The sequence below is a fragment of the Dendropsophus ebraccatus genome, chromosome 6 (genome assembly GCF_027789765.1).
Source record: "Dendropsophus ebraccatus isolate aDenEbr1 chromosome 6, aDenEbr1.pat, whole genome shotgun sequence".
NCBI classification, from domain to species: domain Eukaryota; kingdom Metazoa; phylum Chordata; class Amphibia; order Anura; family Hylidae; genus Dendropsophus; species Dendropsophus ebraccatus.
In genome coordinates this window covers 6,405,532-6,426,856 of record NC_091459.1, presented here as the reverse complement: position 1 = coordinate 6,426,856, position 21,325 = coordinate 6,405,532, and the positions used below count along the sequence as shown (strand labels likewise).

Here is a 21,325-nt window from a genome sequence, read left to right as displayed (position 1 = left end):
CCACGCCAGTGTCCAGAGAGACTTTACCAGCTGGGATCTCCTGCATAGCGGTGAGTGGATAGTGCCAATACCCATTTTTATGAACTGCATTTGTTTTTATGCTGTTCGCCCTGGGGTAAAACTGACTTGTTATATATGTTCCTCAAGTCGTTACGATTACAACGATATATAACATGTATAACTTTTATATTATGAGATGGCTTGTAAAAAATTCAAACCATTAACATAAATATGATGTTTACTTTCTATCGGTACCTTGATTGCACATACGCAACTTTTTGATCGCTTTTTATTAAAATTTTTCTGGATTTGATGCAACCAAAAATGCGCAATTTTCCACTTTAGGATTTTTTTACGCTTACACCGTTTACCGTGCGAGATCAGATGCGGCGATAGCAAACATGTTTATTTATTTATTTTTATTTTTAACATGGGAAAAGGGGGGTGATTTAAACCTTTATTAGGGGAGGGGTTTTATTTATCAATAATAACACCTTTTTTTTTTTTTACACTTATACTAGAAGCCCCCCTGGGATTAGGGTTATTCCCCCTGGGGTTAGGGTTATTCCCCCTGGGGTTAGGGTTATTCCCCCCTGGGGTAGGGTTATTCCCCCTGGGGTTAGGGTTATTCCCCCCTGGGGTAGGGTTATTCCCCCTGGGGTTAGGGTTATTCCCCCCTGGGGTTAGGGTTATTCCCCCTGGGATTAGGGTTATTCCCCCCTGGGGTTAGGGTTATTCCCCCTGGGGTTAGGGTTATTCCCCCTGGGGTTAGGGTTATTCTCCCTGGGGTTAGGGTTATTCTCCCTGGGGTTAGGGTTATTCCCCCCTGGGGTTAGGGTTATTCCCCCTGGGGTTAGGGTTATTCCCCCCTGGGGTTAGGGTTATTCCCCCCTGGGGTTAGGGTTATTCCCCCTGGTGTAAGGGTTATTCCCCCCTCGGGTTGGGGTTATTCCCCCCTGGGGTTAGACTTATTCCCCCTGGGATTAGGGTTATTCCCCCTGGGGTTAGGGTTATTCCCCCTGGGGTTAGGGTTATTGCCCCCTGGGGTTAGGGTTATTCCCCCTGAAGTTAGGATTATTCTCCCTGGAGTTAGGATTATTCCCCCTGGGGTTAGGGTTATTCCCCCCTGGGGTTAGGGTTATTCCCCCTGGGGTTAGGGTTATTTCCCCCTTGGGGTTAGGGTTATTTCCCCCTGGGGTTAGGGTTATTCCCCCCTGGGGTTAGGGTTATTCCCCCTGGGGTTAGGGTTATTCCCCCCTGGGGTTAGGGTTATTCCCCCTGGGGTTAGGGTTATTCCCCCCTGGGGTTAGGGTTATTCCCCCCTGGGGTTAGGGTTATTCCCCCCTGGGGTTAGGGTTATTCCCCCTGGGGTTAGGGTTATTTCCCCCTTGGGGTTAGGGTTATTCCCCCCTGGGGTTAGGGTTATTCCCCCTGGGGTTAGGGTTATTCCCCCCTGGGGTTAGGGTTATTCCCCCTGGGGTTAGGGTTATTCCCCCCTGGGGTTAGGGTTATTCCCCCTGGGGTTAGGGTTATTCCCCCTGGGAGACTTCTAGTATAAGCACACTGATCTCTCATTGAGATTTATGCTGTATAGTTATATTGCATAGATCAATGAGATTGCTTTCGGCTGCTGCAACACCCAAGACCGCGGCGGTTCAGAGCGGGGTCGCCACGCGGCCCCCCTCTGAAGTCCCCGAGGCGACCACAGGGCGTAAATATACGCCCTGTGTTGTTAAGGGATTAAAGGGGTATTCCACTCAAACATAACTTTTGATATGTTGCTGCTCAGGGTGAGACTAACAATTCCTTCCATATTATTATCTATTCAGTCTCCTTACCCCAGTTCTCAGCTGCTGTTTTCTGCTGGAGAAAAAAAAAATCTCCCCCTCCCTTCTGAGACGGCTGATGTAAACAAGTCCCTGGCTGTCTGTATCTGCTAGATTTCAGCTTCTTTGTAATGCTGGAAGGATTTTTTTTTAATTTTGAAGAAATCAATAGTCCAGGCGATTTTAAGAAACTTTGTAATTGGGTTTATTAGGCAAATCTGCCATTATCTGCATTCAAAAAGCCTTCCCCCAGGTCCCCCACCCCCCATTCACTGCTCATTATCAGGAAATCTCGACTGTTTTACACCAGTCGGGCCCTGTGTAACCTAAGGAGAGGGGAGGAGGCGAATTAGTCAGAAATCAGAGAACAAAGGATTACACAGCGGGACCTGTGTGAGAGCCAGTATTCAGAGGTCAGAGAGGTGAGTGCAGAGGAGATAGCCGGTGATGTAGCTGTAAATTAACTCTTTGTTGTCCTGTTTTGGTGCCTCATCTCCCTCCTCCCCTCTGCATAGAGAACAATGAAGACAGAGGGGGGAGAGCTTCAAACTGCTTTTTCATTATAAAAATGCATTTTTTTCGGCTTATAAACCCAATTACAAAGTTTCTTAAAATCACCTGGACTATTGATTTCTGCAAAAAAATGTTAAACAACAGTGACACTTTAATCACAGTGAGTTCATTAGCAACTTGATCTCAGAATAACCCTCCCAGCATTACAAAGAAGCTACAATGTTGCAGATACAGCCTGCCAGGGACTTGTTTACATGAGAGGTCTCAGAAGGGAGAGGGAGACAGAGAGAAAAGCTCACAAACAGACTTTTGAGTGTTCAGCAGAAAGCAGCAACTGAGAACTGGGGGAAGGAGACTAAATTGATAATAATAAGTATAGAAGGAATTGTTAGTCTCACCATGGGCAGCAACATATCAAAAGTTATGTTTATGTGGAATACCCCTTTAATATCTATAATGCTGTAAAGAGATTGTCATCCCTTACATGCTCCCTTAGTGGCTCCTGCAGCAGACCAGTATATTACTATTTAAAGGGATTGTTTGCTTTAGAAAAGTTTTCTTTGACAATAAGCAGATCAGCCGGAACTCTGTGTAATTCTGTATGCATGATGCTAAAAAGACGGAGAAACACTTTAAACTTGTGCTAAATTATAAGTCTGGAAAGATGTGTTAATATAGATCGTAGTATTACACCTATCCAGGCGGAGGCCAGAGCGTACAGGGTGGAATGCAAGGTCACCGCTCGGAGGTCGTCCTTGGGCTTCAAGTGCAATTGTGTCCGGATAGAAATAGTGAGAAAGCGTAGAAAGCGCGCCCCTCCAGTAAGAGACGGAATCTATGGGGGACAGTTAAGCAGTTAGTAAAATTGCATTGTGTAAGTGTGTAACCTCCAGCAATGTCTTCGGTTACACATAAGGATGTTACCTAATAATCTAAAAAGGGGAACTCTACATTTCTATATAGATAGAGGATGAGGTTAGTAGAGGTCTCCGCTGGCCCGTCCTCTGCTTCTCATACAGGCCAAGGTGACAGCTACAGCCGTGATCTAAAGCTGCCGCCTTTACTAGGAAGTTTAGCTGTGTCCTTGGCTGCGGAAATGTTACTAAATAAATACAGCGGTTTGCAATAAATTAGAATATCAACAAAAATGTTTTGTTTTTTTTTCAGTAATTCAATTCAAAAAGTGACCTGAAATATTCTATAGAGTCATTACATACAGAATGAACTTTTTCAAGTGTTTATTGAAGTGTGGCATGGAGGCGACCAGCTGATGGCGCTGCAGAGGGGTTAGTGAAGCCCAGGTTGCTGTGATAGCGGCCTTCAGCTCGTCTGCATTGTCGGCTCTGGTGTCTTCCATCTTCCTCCTGACAATAACCTATAAATTCTCTATGGGGTTAAGGTCTGGCGAGTTCGCTGGCCGATCAAGCCCAGTGATGCTGTGGTTAGTAAACCAGGGATTGGTACTTTTGGCCGTGTTGACAGGTGCCAAATCCTGCTGGAAGATGAAAATTCCGTCTCCAAGAATCTCAGCAGAGGGAAGCATGAAGTGCTCTAAGATGTCCTGGTAGACGGCAGCGGTGACTTTGGTGTGGATGAAACCCAGTGACCCTACACCGGCAGATGACATGGCTCCCCAAACCATCACTGATTGTGGAGACTTCACACTCTTCCTCCAGCAGCTTGGATTGGGCCTCTCCACTCTTCCTCCAGCAGCTCGGATTGGGCCTCTCCACTCTTCCTCCAGCAGCTTGGATTGGGCCTCTCCACTCTTCCTCCAGCAGCTTGGATTGGGCCTCTCCACTCTTCCTCCAGCCGTTTGGATTGGGCCTCTCCACCCTTCCTCCAGCAGCTTGGATTGTGTCTCTCCACTCTTCCTCCAGCCGTTTGGATTGGGCCTCTCCACTCTTCCTCCAGCCGTTTGGATTGGGCCTCTCCACTCTTCCTCCAGCCGCTTGGATTGGGCCTCTCCACTCTTCCTCCAGCCGTTTGGATTGGGCCTCTCCACTCTTCCTCCAGCCGCTTGGATTGTGTCTCTCCACTCTTCCTCCAGCCGTTTGGATTGGGCCTCTCCACTCTTCCTCCAGCCGTTTGGATTGTGTCTCTCCACTCTTCCTCCAGCCGTTTGGATTGGGCCTCTCCACCCTTCCTCCAGCAGCTTGGATTGTGTCTCTCCACTCTTCCTCCAGCCGTTTGGATTGGGCCTCTCCACTCTTCCTCCAGCCGCTTGGATTGGGCCTCTCCACTCTTCCTCCAGCCGTTTGGATTGGGCCTCTCCACTCTTCCTCCAGCCGTTTGGATTGGGCCTCTCCACTCTTCCTCCAGCCGCTTGGATTGTGTCTCTCCACTCTTCCTCCAGCCGTTTGGATTGGGCCTCTCCACTCTTCCTCCAGCCGTTTGGATTGTGTCTCTCCACTCTTCCTCCAGCCGTTTGGATTGGGCCTCTCCACTCTTCCTCCAGCCGTTTGGATTGGGCCTCTCCACTCTTCCTCCAGCCGCTTGGATTGGGCCTCTCCACTCTTCCTCCAGACGTTTGGATTGGGCCTCTCCACTCTTCCTCCAGCCGCTTGGATTGGGCCTCTCCACTCTTCCTCCAGCCGTTTGGATTGGGCCTCTCCACTCTTCCTCCAGCCGTTTGGATTGGGCCTCTCCACTATTCCTCCAGCCGTTTGGATTGGGTCTCTCCACTCTTCCTCCAGACTCTGGGACCTGGATTTTCAAATGAAATGCAAAATTTACCTGAATTTATCTGAAATCAGCCCCTTGGACCACTGATCTCTAGTCCAGATCTTCTTCTCCTTGGCCCAGATAAGACGCTTCTGGCCTTGTTTATTGGTCAGGAGTGACACATGGGATGTAACACTTGTAGCCCATGTCCTGCAGATGTCTGGATGTGCTTGTGGCTTGTGAAGCACTGACTCCAGCGGCAGGCCACTCTTGGTGAATCTCATTTGAATGGCATTTTGGTTACAATCCTGATAAGATTGCGGTTCTCCTGGTTGCTTGTGCACCTTTTTCTACCACACTTTTTCCTTCCACTCAACTTCCAATTAATATGCATTGATACAGCACTCTGAGAACAGCCAGTTTCTTTAGCTATGAACTTTTGTGGCTTCCCCTCCTTGTGGAGTGTGTGAATGACCTTCTGGACATCTGTCAAGTCAACAGTCTTCCCCATGATTGTGTTGCATACTGAACCAGACTAAGGGTACAAACACACACACCGTATTGCAGCATACATTTATAACACTTTAGAAGCAACTGCAGGGGTTTTGGGTTATGGTGCTTTTACACAGACAGATTTATCTGACAGATTTTGAAAGCCAAAGCCAGGAATGGATTTGAAAAGAGGATAAATCCCAGTCTTTCCTTTATGACCTGATCCCTGTTTATAGTCTGTTCCTGGTTTTGGCTTCAAAGATCTGTCAGACAAATCTGTCTGTGTAAACGCACCATTAAATATTCTAATTTTCTGAAATACTGACTTTTGGGTTTTTCTTGGCTGTAATCCATAATCATCAACTTTAACAGAAATAAACACTTGAAAAAGTTAATTCTGTATGTAATGACTCTATAGAATATATAGTGAATTGAATTACTGAAAAAATTATATGTTGATATTCTAATTTTTTGCAAACCACTGTGTGTGTGTATATATATATATATATATATATATATATACTGCTCTCCAATGTGCTGTCAACAATTAGGAGGAAAGAGCAGCCTCCCTCAGGAGAGGGAGTCACATTTGCTGTTTTGACAAGCTCTATCATTAGTCTGTATTGGTTTAAATGAAAAATTTTAAAGGGGTACTCCAGTAAAAATCTTTTTTTTTTTTTTTTTTCAAATCAACTGGTTCTTAAATGTTATATAGATTTGTAATTTACTTCTATTGAAAAATCATCTCCAGTCTTCCAGTACTTATCAGCTGCTGTATGTCCTGCAAGAAGTGGTGTATTCTTTTCATTCTGGAGAGCAGAATAGGTTTTCTATGGGCATTTGCTGCTGCTCTGGACAGTTCCTGACATGAGCAGAGGTGGCAGCAGAGAGCACTGTGTTAGACTGGAAATAATACACCACTTCCTGCAGGACATACAGCAGCTGATAAGTACTGGAAGACTGGAGATGATTTTTTTCAATAGAAGTAAATTACAAATCTATATAACTTTCAGGCACCAGTTGATGTGAAAGAATTTATTTATTTATTTTTTTTGTCCACAACCCCTTTTTAGGAGTCTTTAAACTTGACTATGGATAAAAGGAAAATCCGAGACCTTCATGTGTTTTAGAGTCCCTGATCCCTGTCAGTACTGAGTAGGGTATTAGTGGGTTTGATACAATGTCTTTCCTGCAGCTTTGAAGGCCTAGTGGTCATCCTCATGAATATCCAGCTGGTATGAGGGACTCGCCAGCTTCATCCGAGCTGTGATGGCTGCTGGCTGGGTTCATGTTCAAAGTTGAATTTTGGGCTGTAAAACGTAGACCAAAAATGAGAGAGAAGTCCAGTTATTCACCAAAAAATAGGCGCAAAGCCCTCGACAAACTTTTTAGGTTTGATATGCAGAGGGACAGATCTGTTATATTTGTATTCCAACAAAGAAAGGTACAAAACAGCCACCAAGGTGATGCAGGCGTGTGCCTCTTAGTGAATCTGGCGTGGAAACTGGGGGTGGGGCCTAATGTAAGACGAGTACATCAAGAATACACCACTTCCTGCAGGACATACAGCAGCTGATAAGTGTAGGAAGACTGGAGATTTTTATTGTATTTCTTTCTTCTTCTTTTTTTATTTTTGCAGAAATCAATAGTCCAGGCGATTTTAGGAAACTTTGCAATTGGGTTTATTAGGCAAATCTGCCATTATCTGCATTCATAAAGACTTTACCCCCCCCCCCCCCCCCTCCTCTCTCGAAATCTCGACTCTTTTACATCAGTCGGACCCTGTGTAACCTATGGAGATGGGAGGGGAGGAGGGAGATTAGTCACCAGCAGAAAACAAAGGATTACACCGCGGGAGCTGTGTGAAAGCCGTTATTCAGAGGTCAGTGCTGACCTCAGAGGAAATAGCCCGGTGATGCAGCTGTAAATTAACTCTTTGTTGTCCTGTTTTGGTGCTTCATCTCCCTCCACCCCTCCCCTCTCCATAGAGAACAATGAAGACAGGGAAGAGAGCTTCAAACTGCTTTCTCGTGATAAAAATGCTTTTTTCAGCTAATAAACCCAATTTCAAAGTTTAAAATTGCCTGTACTATTGATTTCTGCAGATAAATAAATAAATGACAGTGACACTTTAAATATAACAAAATTACAAATCTATATAACCAGTTGATTTGGAGTTCCCCTTTAAGTATGATGGGACGTCTGAAGCTGAATATTTCCACTCTGGCACGTGCTTTGTTGCTGGTCGCTTTTCACTCTTTCCCGTGGTAAAGATCATTGGCCGTTTTTCAGGAGCCGTTTATCGGGCCAAGATCTGGACAATACCAGAACCTGTGTATGAATGGCGCTTGTGCGCAGTGTACGCAGTAACACTAATGGCGGGTGAGAGTACTACCATACACTATGTGCCAGCAGCCTTGTTGTTGCCAGGCTTTTCTTGCCCATATTATACCTCAGTAATGTTATTTTTGGCAGACTGTGTATCACTCCCATCAGAGCTGCGGTATACGTTTATTTGTTGGAATATGGATGTAATAAACGTGACCTGACTCTGACAGTGATCACACTGACTAATGCTGCTTTTACACAAAACGATAATTGGCCCGATCGTATGATTAACGATGTCGGAGTAACGATTATTTTTTTTATAACGATCAGCGTTTAGACGGTACGATATATCGTACGGAAAAATCGTTTTGCGATCGTTTTGCGATTGCGCGCCCGCAGCCCGCCCCCCCCGCTCATCCGCAGCCCGGCCCCACAGTCAATCGCGTGACCACTGTTTTCGAATTTTTTGCGCAAATTTTTTGCCAACGACAATTTGATAACATGTTGAAAGATCAAAATGAACGATTTCTCGGTCGTCGTTTGATCGTTCGCTGTGTTTACACGTACGATTATCGTTCGAATTCGATCGTTATTGCGCAAATTCGCACGATATTCGTTACGTGTAAACGCACCTTTACAATTACACCTGTGCTTCTCAATTCCAGTCCTCAGGCCTCACCAACAGGTCATGGTTTGAGGATTTCCTTAGTATTGCACGGGTGATATAATTATACTCAGTGCATCAGGTATTAGCACAGGTGTCTTTGTATGGGAAATCCTCAAACCATGACCTGTTGGTGAGGCCTGAGGAGAAGCACTGAATTACACACTTGTGCACTAAGCTGGTTCTAGTGATTGTGCCCCTGGTTGTATCATCCGGTTCTCCTATGTACTAACCTGACTAGTGGTGGCGATAGTATCTGTATAGTCTGGACTCCAGAGAGAATACATCATTTCCTGCAGGACATACAGCAGCTGATAAGTAAGGGAAGGCTGGAAATTTTTAAATAGAAGTAAATTACAAATCTATATATTTTTCTGAAACTAGTTGATTTGAAAGAAAAACATACTCTGGAGGAAACAAGGGAAAAGGAGGAATTTGGCTGAAACCTTTCAAGAGGTACTCCAGCAAAAATGTTTTTCTTTCAAATCAACTGGTTTCAGAAAAATATATAGATGTGTAATTTACTTCTATTGAAAAAATTCCAGTCTGCCCATACGTATCAGCTGCTGTATATCCTGCAGGAAGTGGTGTATTCTCTCCAGTCTGACACAGTGCTCTCTGCTGCCACCTCTGTCCATGTCAGGAACTGCTCAGAGCAGCAGCAAATTCCCATAGAAAACCTCTCCTGCTCTGGACAGTTCCTGACATGGACAGAGGTGGCAGCAGAGAGCACTGAGTCAGACTGGAAAGAATACACCACTTTCTGCAGGACATACAGCAGCTGATAAGTACTGAAAGCTGGGATTTTTAAATAGAAGTAAATTACAAAACTATATAACTTTCTGAAAACAGTTGATTTTGAAGGGAATTTTTAATTAAGCCATAATGTCCAGCTATGACACAAACATAGTGTTTTGTATACGCTTACATTATATCATACATTATATACCACTAAAAGAAGCCTGTTCACCAGATTGTGCTCACTAGGGTGAAATCGTAACAATAATCAGTTCTCTGTAACCTGGATTACTCTCATAATCGCTGTGGTTCCTGCATCACCAACATAGTAATTACTGATTCACAATGATTTGTAGTAATGGAAGAAGTAGCCGTACACAGGACCCTGTATATGTGTATATGTATAGTGATCTGCCCTGTATATGTGTATATGTATAGTGATCTGCCCTGTATATGTGTATATGTATAGTGATCTGCCCTGTATATGTGTATATGTATAGTGAGAACAGATCTGCCCTGTATATGTGTATATGTATAATGTGAGAACAGATCTGCCCTTATACTAGAAGCCCCCCTGGGGTTAGGGTTATTCCCCCTGGGGTTAGGGTTATTCCCCCCTGGGGTTAGGGTTATTCCCCCCTGGGGTTAGGGTTATTCCCCCCTGGGGTTAGGGTTATTCCCCCTGGGGTTAGGGTTATTCCTCCCTGGGGTTAGGGCTATACCCCCCTAAGGTTAGGGTTATTCCCCCCTGAAGTTAGGGTTATTCCCCCTAGGGTTAGGGTTATTCCCACCTGGGATTAGGGTTATTCCCCCCCTGGGGTTAGGGTTATTCCCCCTTGGGGACTTCTAGTATAAGTGCACTGATCTCTCATTGATATCTGTGCTGCATAGATATGCAGCATAGATTGATGAGATAGGCACATCAATTGCTTCCGGCTGCTGCAGCCGGAAGCAATCGAGTGCCGAGCTGGGATCAGCGCCATTATGAAGTTAGGGTTATTCCCCCTAGGGTTAGGGTCATTCCCCCCTGGGGTTAGGGTTATTCCCCCCTGGGGTTAGGGTTATACCCCCCTGGGGTTAGGGTTATTCCCCCCTGGGATTAGGGTTATTCCCCCCTGGGGTTAGGGTTATTCCCCCCCTGGGGTTAGGGTTATTCCCCCTTGGGGACTTCTAGTATAAGTGCACTGATCTCTCATTGATATCTGTGCTGCATAGATATGCAGCATAGAATGATGAGATAGGCACATCAATTGCTTCCGGCTGCTGCAGCCGGAAGTAATCGAGTGCCGAGCTGGGATCAGCGCCATTATGAAGTTAGGGTTATTCCCCCTAGGGTTAGGGTTATTCCCGCCTGGGGTTAGGGTTATACCAACTTTTGGGGGGGGGCAATACAATACTTTAATAAAAATTCTTATTTAAATTAGTTCTTACACTCCACTGGTCAGATGCAGAGCGCCAGGCCCACAAAGTGTAAGGACTAGCAGTAAGTAGCGGAGCCTCATTCACCATTACTTGCTGTAAAGGAGCAGGGATTTAGATCATTATGACTGGAGCCCCTGCTCCTATACAGCGGCTGTTTTAACTGGTGTAGTGTCCCAGCACAGGTGTGCCACTAAGTTTCTTATGCACCTGGGGAAAGTAACTCACTCAGGTTCTCACAAAAGAGATGAAGGAAAAGTGTATTGTGTGTTTCCCCACTAGGTGTCGCTGCTGTATTTACTGTGTGTACAGTACTGAGCACAGGTGACGGAAGCAATGGGTTAACCCCTAGATGACTTAGGGCGTGCAGGTATGCCCTGGAAGTCTGTGCCCAGACGACCCTGGACGTACCGATACGTCCTGAGCGGAGCGCGCTTCATAGCAGGTGGGGGCCGGCTGCAATCAGCAGATGGGACCTCACCGGTAATGACACGCTGCAGCGATCGCGCTGCCGTGTGTCATTAACCCCTTAAACGCCGCAGCCATAGCGTTTAAGTGTGACAGGGGGAGTCCCCTGTCACTTACTGATCGTTAAAACGGACCGCCAGAGGTCTCTTACCTTCCTCCGTGCGGTCCGATCGTCGCTCTGGCCACTGAGCCTGCACAGTCAGGCTCAATGAGCAGAGCGCCGATAACACTGATCAATGCTATGCCTATAGCATAGCAATGATCAGTGTGTGGAATGAAAGTAATCAATGTACAAGTCCCCCAAAGGTACTTAAAATGTATAAAAAAAAAAAAAAAAGTTACAAATCACTAACACACTACCCCAAAACCCCTCCCCCAATAAAAGTCTAAATCACCCCCCTTTCCCATTATATATAAAACATAAAAATAAATAAACATATAATATACCGTAGCGTGCGTAATTGTCCAATCTATTAAAATATAACAAGCGTCATTGCGAACGGTGAACGGCGTCCACGAAAAGAGGGAAAAAAGTGCGCGGATTACCGATTTTATGTTATGTTTATGTTATGTTTTTTATAAAAAGTGATCAAAATGTTTGATCTTCACAAATATGGTATTAATAAAAACTAGAGATCATGGCAGAAAAAATGACGCCCCATACAGCCCCGTAGGTGAAAAAATAAAACCGTTATAAGCGTCACAATAGGGCCATTTTATTAATAATTTATTGCAAAAAAAAAGGATTTCATTAAAAAAATAAAAAAATAATGACTGACCTATAGAATAATTGTATCACGACGCTGTTACCATATAGTGCATTACGTAGACACAGGAACCCCCCAAACGTTACCATATTGCATTCTTTTTTACGATTTCACCTATTTATATCTACATAAATAATATATTTGGGATTCCATCATAAATGTTATGGTAAAATGAAAGACGCCATTACACAGTACAACTATTCCTGTAACAAATAAGCACTTACATGGCCGTGTAGATAGAAAACTGAAAGTGCTGGAGCTCTTAGAAGGGGGGGATGGGAAAAACGAAAGCGCAAAGATCAAAATTTGCGCGGCCCACTGGGTCATTTTGGGCCTGGTCCTTAAAGGGTTAATTGTCTTAACTCGCTTGTCATGTTTTCCTCCTATTACAGGTGCAGGCCTGGTTTCCCTCACTTTTCTGCCTATCACCTCTCTTCTCTCTTGCACACTCACAGCCCCACCGATCACACACTAGCTAAGTTGTCCCTATGAAAAGGAGCTCGTTCCTGGTGGGAGGGTCTTCTGTCTCTGGTATCTTGTCAGTGCCGGTTGGGACAGAATGAAACGCCAAAGTCGGGCGAGATTTCTTCTATGTAAGTAACTATCCCTAGCATGCAGTGCTCGGAAGGAGGAAGTGACGTCCTCTGAGGAACACCTCACCCATGCCAGGGATACCTGCAGCAACACACAGGACAGTCACCTGGAGTTAGGTACTGACCCCAGTACGACAAAGCAGCAGTTAAAGGAGTTATCCACCTAAGAGTGAAAAAAATGAAAAGCTAGCCGCTCTTACTCACCAAGTCCCCCTGAGTATTTTGAGCCGTCTCCTCTCTTTCTAGCTGCTGCCATTCCTGAGTTACAAATTTTTCTAAAATCCAATCTATATCAGAGATAGGAAACTACATTTCCCATCATGCAATTCCCCGATTGGTCCATCTGCGTACACGCCCCCTTAGCTTTCTTTCCTGCCCACGGCTGTCATTACTATTGCACAGTTACACAGGAGACTAAAAAGCTTTACAAGACTGGACCTGGATATACAGTAAGTATAGCTGTTATATAGCAGCCTTCAGGTGATAGGACCTGGATACAGTAAGTATAGCTGTTATATAGCTGCCTTCAGGAGACTGGACCTGGATACAGTAAGTATAGCTGGTATATAGCTGCCTTCAGGAGACTGGACCTGGATACAGTAAGTATAGCTGTTAAATAGCAGCCATCAGGAGACTGGACCTGGATACAGTAAGTATAGCTGTTATATAGCTGCCTTCAGGAGACTGGACCTGGATACAGTAAGTCTAGCTGTTATATAGCAGCCTTCAGGAGACTGGAACTGGACACAGTAAGTATAGCTTTTATATAGCAGCCATCAGGAGACTGGACTTGGATACAGTAAGTATAGCTGTTATATAGCAGCCATCAGGAGACTGGACCTGGATACAGGAAGTATAGCTGTTATATAGCAGCCATCAGGAGACTGGACCTGGATACAGAAAGTATAGCTGTTATATAGCTGCCTTCAGGAGACTGGACCTGGATACAGTAAGTATAGTTGGTATATAGCTGCCTTCAGGAGACTGGACCTGGATACAGTAAGTATAGCTGTTATAAAGCTGCCTTCAGGAGACTGGACCTGGATACAGTAAGTATAGCTGTTATATAGCTGCCTTCAGGAGACTGGACCTGGATACAGTAAGTATAGTTGGTATATAGCTGCCTTCAGGAGACTGGAACTGGATACAGTAAGTATAGCTGTTATATAGCTGTCTTCAGGAGACTGGACCTGGATACAGTAAGTATAGCTGTTATATAGCTGCCTTCAGGAGACTGGACCTGGATACAGTAAGTATAGTTGGTATATAGCCGCCTTCAGGAGACTGGACCTGGATTTCTGGTAAGTATAGCTTTGTTTTACAGCATGATAAAAAATAAAATAATGAATGTAAATTGCAATCTTGCTTTATTTCACATCTACTATTGATTTCGACTTAAGAGATATAACAGTGTTACGGCCGCGGCGGCGTCCCGCGTTCCGGGCCGCCGCCGCGACCGCTACCTGCCCTATGCAGCAGCCGGTGTCCATAGTCGGGGACCCGGCGCTGCTGTCACCTCGGCCCCGGGGGGCGCCTCACCTCTCCACGCTCCTGTCTCCCGCTGTGCCGGCCGGCGCGCGCGTCCCCGCCTCCTAGGGCGCGCGCGCGCCGGCTGTCTCAGATTTAAAGGGGCAGTGCGCTCCTAATTGGTAGTTGCACCTAATCACTCCCCTATAAATCCCAGCATGCCCTGTCCCCTGTGTTGGAGCCTCTACATGCTTCCCATAGCGTTTGGCCCAGCTCCCTGTTGTTCCTGTGTCCTGTCCGTTACCTGGTCCCAAGTCCCTGTTCCTGAGTCCTGTCCGTTACCCGGTCCCTAGTCCCTGTTCCTGGTTCCTGTTTCCCTGTCACTCCATCTGTTCCTGCGTTCAGCCTGTCACGTGCGCTCTCACCTGCAGATCATTGCCAGTGCCATCTCCTGCCTACTGTTCCTGCCACGCCTCGCCTGCCGACACCAGCAACCAAGCCAGGGGTAGCGACCTGGGGGTCGCCTGCCGCAGCAAGTCCATCCCGCCTTGCGGCGGGCTCTGGTGAAAACCAGCGGCCCCTTAGACTCCGCTCCCTGGTGAGGTTTGTGCCATCGCTGGTGCCGGTCCAGTGGATCCACTACTCCGGGCGTTACAGTAGGCTCCAACCATGGATCCCGGCGAGGTGCCAGATCTCCGTGACGTCGCCAGAGTGGTCGCGCAACAGGCTCAACAAATCCAGAAACAGTCACAGCAGATCCAGCAACTCACTGCCGCCTTACAGCAGCAGACTACTGCCCAGCGCACACCATCTCCTGACGCTGCTTCTTCACTCCGACTGGCTCTCCCAAGCAAGTACTCTGGGGACTCTAAGTTGTGCAGAGGATTCCTGACTCAGTGCACCATGCACATTGAACTTTTGAGTAGTCAGTTTTCCACCGAGCGCTCTAAAGTGGCTTTCATCATCAGCCTATTAGAGGGTAGAGCCCTGGCCTGGGCCACGCCACTGTGGGACCGTGATGATCCTGTTGCTGCCAATCTCCGGGCCTTCCTATTCGAGTTTCGCTCCGTCTTTGAGGAACCTGCCCGTGCTTCTTCGGCCGAGACTGCTCTCCTCAACCTCTCTCAAGGCAGCTCCTCTGTCGGTGACTACGCCATCCAGTTCCGCACCCTGGCAGCTGAATTGGACTGGAACGAGGCCGCCCTGTTGGCCACCTTCAAGAAGGGCCTGTCTAGTCGAGTGAGAGACGTGCTCGCTGCCCGAGACCTGCCTACCTCCCTGAACGAACTCATTCTACTGGCCACCCGAGTTGATACTCGTTTTTCGGAGAGGGAGGAGGAGGTTCGGCATGAACATTTACTAACCCATTCCCGTCGCCACCCCCAGCTGGCGCCGGTTTTCCAGAATCCTGACCTTTCGATGTCCCAGCCCTCTCCTGAGATTCCTATGCAGGTGGAACGGGCTCACCTGACGCCTGATGAAAGAATCCGGCGCCTGGAGCAGAATCTCTGTCTCTATTGCGGTGGTTCCGATCACTTCCGGCTGGGATGTTCCCTACGTCCCCAAGCATCCGGAGGACGCTCGCACCTAGGTCCGGTGGGACAGGTGTCCCTAGGTGCGAATGCCACCATTCCAAGTCTGTCTATGCCTGTTTCCATCCGGACTCCCTCAGGACTGTTCCCACCAGTGTCTCAAGTCACCTCAGACCAAGTGTATTTTGTCATTTCCTGTCCCGGCCAAGCCTCTATCCGGCCTACCGGCAGAAGACCAAGACTCGGCGGATGCCTTCTCTGCCGAGGTGTACCCTCTCCCCGTACCCAAGACTAAGGTCGTGTCCTCTCACCACCGGAAGAACTTACAGAAGGTCCCTTGCCACGTTATACCGCCTGATCGCCTAGTACCAGTCGTCACCTCCACTCTTCAGAGAGTACCCCCCGGAAAGACTCATGTTCACCCTGCGCTTCGAAGAGGTATTTTGAACTGGGGACATTCCTCGTTGGAGGCCGGGCACCCGGGAGTCCGTAAGACCGGCCAACGGATCTCTCGCCACTACTGGTGGCCCAGCCTATCCCAAGATGTCAAAGACTTTGTGGCTTCCTGTGCCATTTGCAGGCAAGAAAGAGGGGGAGGCCAAAGGGGGGGGGTACTGTTACGGCCGCGGCGGCGTCCCGCGTTCCGGGCCGCCGCCGCGACCGCTACCTGCCCTATGCAGCAGCCGGTGTCCATAGTCGGGGACCCGGCGCTGCTGTCACCTCGGCCCCGGGGGGCGCCTCACCTCTCCACGCTCCTGTCTCCCGCTGTGCCGGCCGGCGCGCGCGTCCCCGCCTCCTAGGGCGCGCGCGCGCCGGCTGTCTCAGATTTAAAGGGGCAGTGCGCTCCTAATTGGTAGTTGCACCTAATCACTCCCCTATAAATCCCAGCATGCCCTGTCCCCTGTGTTGGAGCCTCTACATGCTTCCCATAGCGTTTGGCCCAGCTCCCTGTTGTTCCTGTGTCCTGTCCGTTACCTGGTCCCAAGTCCCTGTTCCTGAGTCCTGTCCGTTACCCGGTCCCTAGTCCCTGTTCCTGGTTCCTGTTTCCCTGTCACTCCATCTGTTCCTGCGTTCAGCCTGTCACGTGCGCTCTCACCTGCAGATCATTGCCAGTGCCATCTCCTGCCTACTGTTCCTGCCACGCCTCGCCTGCCGACACCAGCAACCAAGCCAGGGGTAGCGACCTGGGGGTCGCCTGCCGCAGCAAGTCCATCCCGCCTTGCGGCGGGCTCTGGTGAAAACCAGCGGCCCCTTAGACTCCGCTCCCTGGTGAGGTTTGTGCCATCGCTGGTGCCGGTCCAGTGGATCCACTACTCCGGGCGTTACAAACAGCAGGTATACTTTAGGGTCCCCATACACCTTAGACTTATGCTGGCTGAACTCGCCGCTCGCAGTGGATTTGGCCACCTACATAAGGTGTATGGGGCCATCTAGAACAACCACCACCATCCCCTGGTGTTAGGGGGCAGCCGACCCCTTTGTTCAGAAAGAGAGAAGCCGCAGTGAGAGCCAAACGTTCCTGTGTATGGGGAGGACAGGTGGTGGACGGGAGATATAACTGGATGATTGTTCAGTCGTGAGATCTTCAGTTTGGTGATTCGGCAGTAGCTGCGGTATCTGTTTAACCATTACATGGTTGTCAATGCAGCTTGACTAGTAGTACAATATTTGACAACGCCAACAATATGAATGTAATATCAGGAGCAAATGGAGTTTTTCACCTCTGTCTTGGTTTAGTTTATACCTCACGGGTCAATTAAGGTGGGTGGTCGAAAAATACCGCTGCTGAAGTCTTTTGAGAAAGCGTTGACTAAATGGTGCTATTGTTCCTTAGGTTCTGCAAGGTATGCTGACTGTACACATCCAGGCTTAGTCCTGACCACAGGGATGCAAACACTTGGGTGGTAAGAAGCAAACACTTTAATCTCAGTAAGGAGGAACAATGGAAATTAAAGTATCACCATTATACAATTACCATTACATCGTTAGGAACATCTGATTATTTCTAAACATTTCACATTAATGATGAGGGAATTAAAGAGGGAACCGAACTTGCCGAACCCAGATTCGTTTACGAACTTTGCAAAAATTTTGGTTCTCTACCGAACCAAACTTTCTGCAAGGTTTCGAGGTTTTTGGCAAGATGGCAGCAATCATGTAAAAAAAACAAAAAACATATACTTACATGTCCGTGACCCCCAGTGTCTCTTGGTGGCTCTCCGGTCTCGTCCCAGCCTCTTCTGTGGTGAAGGCCCACTCAGCCAATCACAGGCTGACTAGGACGGGGCAGCACCACGGCCTGTGATTGGCTGAGTGGGTCATCAATGTAGAAGACTGGAGAGGAAGGACCCCGAGGGAGCGCGGACAGGTGAGTATAAGGAGCAATCATTAGAAACCGCATTAAAACAGCTAAAAACCTGCAGGCGTTTGGCTGTTTAATACGATTCGTTAAAGTTCGGTGGCTACTGAGCAATTTTGGTCCCCAATAGTAGTATTTTTGGAAGAATCATTCTATATCTGTATAAGTCACAAGGCTTCACTGGCATAACTACAATTTATAGGGCCCTGTAGCCAAATGAAGGAAGCCCCCAACAACAGCAATGGGAAACGAGACAGGAAACTGAAAAGACAATTGTATATCCAAGAAACTACATATTGGTGCCAGACAGTGGTGTTTTATCAATACTTTCTATTCAGTAGTACTTATATTTATTAATACAGCAACTATCACAAACATACTACAAGATATTTAACATTGTAATGAATAGAAAAATCCTTTTTGATTAATACAAAGAGGGATGAGCAAAGAGAATAGGGCTGTTAATTCACGTCGCAATTCAGCGCCCTTCATTTACAAATTTGTTAAACATGGTGGCCGCACATGTTTCATTCCAGTACAGTCACTGGGCGGGTGCAAGATATTATCCATAATCCGTCCAATCACGTGCAGAGGAAGGGGAGAAAGGAACCGCTGCAGACACTTATACTGAAAGACAGGGAGAAGGGAGAGCGCAGAGAGTTACAGAAAAGGAGAGATAGGTAGAGGGGGTTCTATTGTGGGTGGGTGGTTGTCTGTGGGAAAACTTAAACCCATTGTTAATCCAGTGTGTGCTTTGGGTGATTTCAACCCAGTGTTTACACAATATCAAATTAACCCAGTGTGTGGGTGAAGTTAAGCCAGTGTCCAGTTAACCCAGTGTGGGTGAAGTTAATCCAGTGTTAAGCCACTGTCCAGTTAACCCAGTGTAGGTGCTGCGGGTGAAGTTAAACCAGTGTGGGTGCTGTGGGTGAAGTTAACCCAGTGTTACGACAGTGTTCAGTTAACCCAGTGTTAGGCCAGTGAACAGTAAACACCCTCTCTGATGCCACACTGCTTTTCAAGCAGGACAGCAGGGTTAGAGCGAACTCTGCCAGCTATGGCCAAATGTTGACCTTCTCTGCATAGAATTGCACCGGGTAAAAATGTCAAAAATATTAAGGGGCAAGGGTTACTTTAAGTAGGACTCAACCTGTAATGTCAGACTACAGCCAGATGTCCAGATGTCGTCCTTCTTTGCCCAGAACTGCACTGGGTGAAAAATGTTAAAAATATTTAGGGGCAAGGGTCACTGCAAGACTTCACCTGTAATTTTAGCTTCTGCTAGAGGGAGACTCAAGTGTGGAGCTGACTGATTGGTTACTTTAACTTTTGGCTCTACTGACCCCGACTATTTTATACTCGACTATCCTTGTGATCTGGCTCCCCCGATCTTTGGCTATCATGACCTGACTTTTCTGTGGATTTTGATTTAGTACCTCTGCTGGCTGTTTGGTGTGACCTCGGCCAGAGATGCCACCTGTTGGTGTGGTGTTTGGAACCCTCTGCCCATATAACTCCTCCTCCACCACCAATTTATCTTTTTCCGGGCTCATATTCTGCGATAATGTTACTGAGCTCAGTCTCCATGATGTGTAGCATGGGGATGATTTCATTGACAAATGTGAAAATCAATTGTCAGACATCACGCATTATCTGCCAATGGACAATGCCAATCTGCCAATGACCTGAAAGTTGCAGTCCAGCGCAAAGTCGACAAAATGTGTCACGAGGATTCGGAGGCCACTGATGTCTGTTCGTACAGCTGGTCCAACATGTGAAGGGCCAAGTCCCACTGTGTTGCCACATCACATATCTGGTGGAAGACGTTATGTGCCACGTAGGATTGGCTGAAGTGGGTACAAAGTTTCCTGACCATCTTCAGTACTAGGAAGGAGTGGAAGATCCTTTGCATGAGTAGGTTCAGCACGTGTGCATGCACTGTGTGTCAGTCCTCCCTGCTGCAGTGCTGACGCCATGTTCCTCTCGTTATGTCACTACCTTACCCACCTGCAGATGTCAAGTGTTGCTCCACTTTGAGATGTGGTCCTCCATGGACTGAAGCAGTTGATGCCCAGTGTGGCTGCATTCACCCAGGCTGCGCAAACCTTACAGTGGTGGGAGCGTGCAACTGGAGAGACTAAAAGGGCAATAATGTACTGCGGTTATGGGATGAAGGACCATCTCAGGGACAGTAAAAAAATACATATATTTGTAATGTCTAGTTGTGGTTTATTTTTGTATGATGACTTGTTTAGTTGTAGCTTATTTGTGTATATTTCATTATTTTGGGCGGTATTAGGTTATGCACAATGCAACTGGGACAGGGAGTTCACATTTAGTTAGTTATATAGGTTAATTGTATATAGTTGTGTATTGTATATAGTAGTGTCTATAGTTCATTAATATGTTAGGGTTAGTATTAGTTAAAATAAGCTTTTATATGTTGTTTGTAGGAAGGAATAAATGGGGGGATGCAACAGTTTTACCCTTATCTTATGGGGTGCCTATTTATTTATTTTTTTTAATTTTTATTATTTTGTTTAATTAAAGCAGAAGTCCAGTGAAAATTTTTACTAAAATATTGTATTGCCCCCCAGAAGTTATAAAAATCCCCAGTATACACTTATTACAGGAAATGCTTATAAAGAGCTTTTTTCCCCTGCACTTACTACTGCATCAAGGCTTCACTTCCTGGATAACATGGTGATGTCACTTCCTGGATAACATGGTGATGTCACTTCCTGGATAACATGGTGAAGTCACGACCCGACTCCCAGAGCTGTGCGGGCTGTGGCTGCTGGAGAGGATAATAATAATAATAATAATATTTATTTGTATAGCGCCAACAGATTCCGCAGCGCTTATTTAAATATATATAAATACATTAAGAGGATGATGACAGGGGGACACTGAGGGACAGCTTTGGGAGTCGCACAGCTCTGGGAGTCAGGACATCACCATTTTATCCAGGAAGTGAAGCCTTGATGTAGTAGTAAGTGCAGGGAAAAAAGCACTTTATAAGCATTTCCCGTAATAAGTGTATATTGGGGATTTGTATAACTTTTGGAGGGGGCAATACAATACTTTAATAAAAAAAAAATCCTTTAAAAACTGGTCTGGTTTATTTTTGTATTTATTTATTTTTAGATTTGAAAATGTAATAAAAGAAATAATTTTATAGACCTTATACCATAGCCCTCATTTTCCTTGAAATCAGTTACAAAATATTGATGAGGAGTAGTCTCATTACAAAAGTATGAAAGTCATCTTCTAAGTTTTATTTCTTTCTAAAGCATCTGTCTTCAATGTCTAGAAAACACAAACTCCCTTCTCATTATTCATCATCATCTATATAGATAGATTATAAAAGAGTTACATGTTGGTAGGCTGCAGTCTTTTTTTCTATAACATTTTAGATGAACTTTTGCCTCTAATAGAACCTTGAAATTTTTTGGTCAGTTTACTGTTTATCAGGCCAATGACCCGAAGGATACG

The 21,325-nt window shown here is 46.4% G+C and overlaps 1 protein-coding gene across 1 annotated transcript in view; it reads right to left on the bottom strand.

Annotated features, from left to right (window-relative positions):
• The window catches only part of TFRC (transferrin receptor), a 71,263-nt gene that overhangs the window by 41,573 nt on the left and 8,365 nt on the right, over nt 1-21,325 (bottom strand). The window lies entirely within an intron of this gene.